The following is a 4,036-nucleotide window of genomic DNA, read 5'->3' as shown; positions in this document are numbered from 1 at the left end:
TGGAGCCCCATAGCACTCCGTATGTCCAGATAGGCCTTATTACAGTCATGAAGATCAGTCTTTTGCAATGGATTGGAAGTTTGGACCGTTTGTCTAGTAAATGTTGTAATACTCGACGAGCAGTTTCTTGTCTTTTTAGTCTTGTATGAGGATTCCATGTCAGTCGTTTGTTATTCAGATTTAGTCCTAAGTAACGGCTCTGTTCAACTGGAATAAGTGGGATATTATTAAAAGATACCTTGAGGCAAGACGAAGGGTAAATGTGATTTAGTGGGATTTATTGGAATTTATTTTAATCCTCCAGTTTTGGCACCATTCGATACTTTTAAATGTGAAAATTGTAGTGGTATATAAAACTTTAATGTCCAGTATAAAAACAACAATGAGAAATATTGCTCAAAGATCTAGATACAGATCAAAATATTAAAAAGTAACAGACTATGTAAAAATATGTTGCATCTATAGATATTTGGAATCTATAAACAAAAATGAATAATTTATAGAGATAGATTTATTGGAGGAAGTTAGTCTGAGTGAGGTCAATAAATGTATCAAAATAGTAACAAAGAACTATTTATTGTTAAACGACGTTTTGCCTCACTTTGGAGGGCTTCGTCAGAGCTAATAAGAATGACGTTCTGCTGCTAATTGAACAAGTCAGTTAATAGCAGCAGAACGTCATTCTTATCAGCACTGACGAAGCCCTACAAAGTGAGGCGAAACGTTGGTTAACAATAGATAGTTTCTTGTAACTATTTTGATAACTTTATTGACCGTCACACGGACTACTTTCCTCCAATCTACTTCATACGTTCAACTATCTTGTTCCAATATAAATCAGTTATAGTTATGGTATAGTATGTTAGTAAATCGATTATGTTTAAATCGATAAATTAATAATATTAGTAACAAAGGGCTTGGAATCCTACTGAGATTTCATAGAAAATAGGTAATTAATTTTCGGCTCTATGGAATAAACCAATACTACATGACAAATTGATGGAAACAACAGTAACGTTTAATGAACTAATTTAAAATTTTCTAGATGAAAGATAACTTTCCTCGATCTAGAAAGCAAGCAACTTTTTGTGCTTTTTAATATAAATCCATTTAAGTAATTATCTATTAAAGTCAAGAATTAATTTGTCTTAATGATAAATTGATTCCTGTTTCAAGGCAAACTCATGGTATTTTCCAATTATTTCGGCACGACTTGACAATATGTAGGAATAACTTAAGGTTTTGTTTTTTTTTCGGCCAAGACTCCCATTGGAGTCCTATACTGCTTAACCATACTGCCTGACCATGGTTGGGGGTCAAAGTTCTTCATTTTGTGGGCCGCCACTCAATGAAAAAAGTCGACGTCCCTGGCCGAATTCGAACCGGCACCACCAATAGACATCAAATTGGTAAGACTATGTCTTAACCACTGAGCTATAGGTGGCCCTAACTTAAGGTTACTACATCTATTATTATTTGAAAAATTCGGCGTTCTTCGGGGATGCTCGCAGATAGTAACCACTCCAACAACAGTTATTTCTTCATATGTTCCAGGATGTTTAAAGAAAATTCCAAGTCCTACATTCCTTAAGGTCTGATTTTTCTCCGAAATCAGAAAATGTTTATAAATGATCAAACTATGACTTTTTCAAGCTCAAAAGCTCACTATTTCTTTAATTATTCATCTAAATGAGTATTAGTTTTTTTTTTTGTTTTTTTTTGTATGGGCAATGAAGTTGTGAAGATAGTCAGGAGACAGTCCTATTTCATGATATATGCCTTCTTTTCTTCCTTCGAAATAAGAAAAATATCTGTTTTGTTGTGAGCAATTGTAGGATTAGTTATAACGGTCCGTCTGTAGCTGAGGTGGTTGAGACGAAGGTCTTAGCAACCTGAGAACTAGGGTCGTCGCTGGTTTGAATCCGGCCTGGAGGGTAAACTCTCATTTTCTGGCAGTCCCACGAAATAAAAGACTTGATCCCCTACCACGGTGAGAATAGGTTGGTCACCAATAAATACCTTCTCCCCTCTGGTCCAGTTCCCATTCAGCTTTAAGTGTCGGAGGGCTTGCAGAATCATAAATTTCTAAGCCAATTCTTAGTGTAAATGTTTTGGCTTTGTTGTGTCTCAGTAAATATACTGTTCGGGGTAACCTATGGCAACCGAAAGGTTGAATTGGAAGAGCTGCCATAATGTAGGCAATGGTCTGAAATGAATTGGGGAGACTCCCACCAGAAAAGCACTACCAGCGCCCATATGGCCAACAGCAAAATTTTGCCTCTTCCAGCGCTCTTGGTGGCAAGAGAAGTAACCCGGCGGATGAGAGAGATCCATATTGTTTTTGTATTTTGCCAGCACAGTTATTTTTCTCTTTTGCTTCACAAACTTCGGTAATGAAAATAAGTGAATAGAGAGACTCGTAGGTGCCCCCCCCCCCGAGCAGAGGAGAGAGAGAGATCAGGAAATGAGGGAGTTCAAGAGATAAGGAGGGAGAAGTCAGAGAATGGAGTAAGTACTCCTAGCAACAACTCACATCTACATCATTATCAACAACCTCTTTATATCTACAATTTTTCATAGCCCAGTCATTCAAAATTTATTAACCCATCTAATTATAAATGTTTTCTTTCGGCCACCCCTACACCACTTGCTATTCATATAATAGTTTTATTATCATCCAATCATGTATTATTTTTCATTTATATACAGTCCACTCAAACCCAACCAGCCAACCAAAAGTGAATTGTTCCTGGCATTAAGGTGAAGGCATACTTCATACATATGCTTTACTTCCAAGCACTTCTTTGAGCCGGATGTAATATACTGAATTATTTTCTTAGCTTTTTTACACATACGACATAAATCCATCAGTTTCTTAGCTTCTAATGAATTGCGGTAAAATCTACCGTGCATTTGTTTAGATATCCACTCATCAAATAGAAGTATTTGACTTTGTAAAGAGAAAAAAAATCATTAAATTCATTTTATTAGTTCATTAATTATTAGTATTTTTTATAAATGGTTATTACGTAGTAGCCTTGACAATCTACCTAAAAAATCTTTTCTTAGAATATTCCTTTATATGGAAGAAAATCTGAAGCCTATAGATCAATTGACGCTCAAGGATTAGCTGTTTCTCCTAGCTCATGCGAAGATATTGCTTTGTAACAGATAACAATACTCTCCTTTTCAACAGAGTTTGATCCATTAAGATAACCAATTTTAACACGGAAAAGCTTGTCTTAAGTGGTTTCGCATTCCAATACGGAAATGTTTGTTAAAAGAGGTTTTACTTAAATTAGGGTGCTCAATATAACAGTTTAATTAAAAAGTTTAAGAGACTTAAAACATTTTACATTCAAGTAAGTAAATAGATGATATATAATTTAGGTGTATCAGTTAATTATTAAATATCACTCAAAATAACTGAGGAAAAAGCTTGGACCACATTTTTTAAATATAAGACTATAAAATTATAGTTTTTGTTAATAAAATGTATGAATTTTTAACATCAATCGAGGTATGTTTCCATAGACTGTTACCTGAACTGAGAGCCTTAGTGAATGAATTTCCTCTTGTCAGGTAGAATAGGCGCTGGGAAAATTATTTTTGGGTTGGAATAATTACAAAAATATATTTGAAGTCTATATTTAACAAAGAAATTGGATGCATTAAACAGAACAAGAATATAATGAATATATACATATTAACAAAATGAAAGAATTATAAAACAAATTAATCTTATTCATTAATATAAAGGAAAAACGACTTTTAATACTTTAAAAAGATTTTAAATTTTATAATAAACTTTTTTTTTTCGGCCAAGACTCCCACTGGAGTCCTATACTGCCTAACCATGGATGGGGGTCAAAGTTTTTCATTTTGTGGGAGCGCCACTGAATGAAAAAAGTCAACGCCCCAGGCACCGGCACCGCCAATAGACATCAAATGTGTCTTAACCACAGAGCTACTGGCGGGCCTATAATAAAGTTCCAGCACATTACAAAAGACTGTAATAAGGCCAATCTGGACATAT

The sequence above is a fragment of the Halyomorpha halys genome, unplaced genomic scaffold, assembly GCF_000696795.3.
Source record: "Halyomorpha halys isolate HHAL.00 unplaced genomic scaffold, Hhal_1.1 Scaffold328.1, whole genome shotgun sequence".
Lineage (NCBI taxonomy): Eukaryota > Metazoa > Arthropoda > Insecta > Hemiptera > Pentatomidae > Halyomorpha > Halyomorpha halys.
Note: the sequence above shows the minus strand (reverse complement) of the source record.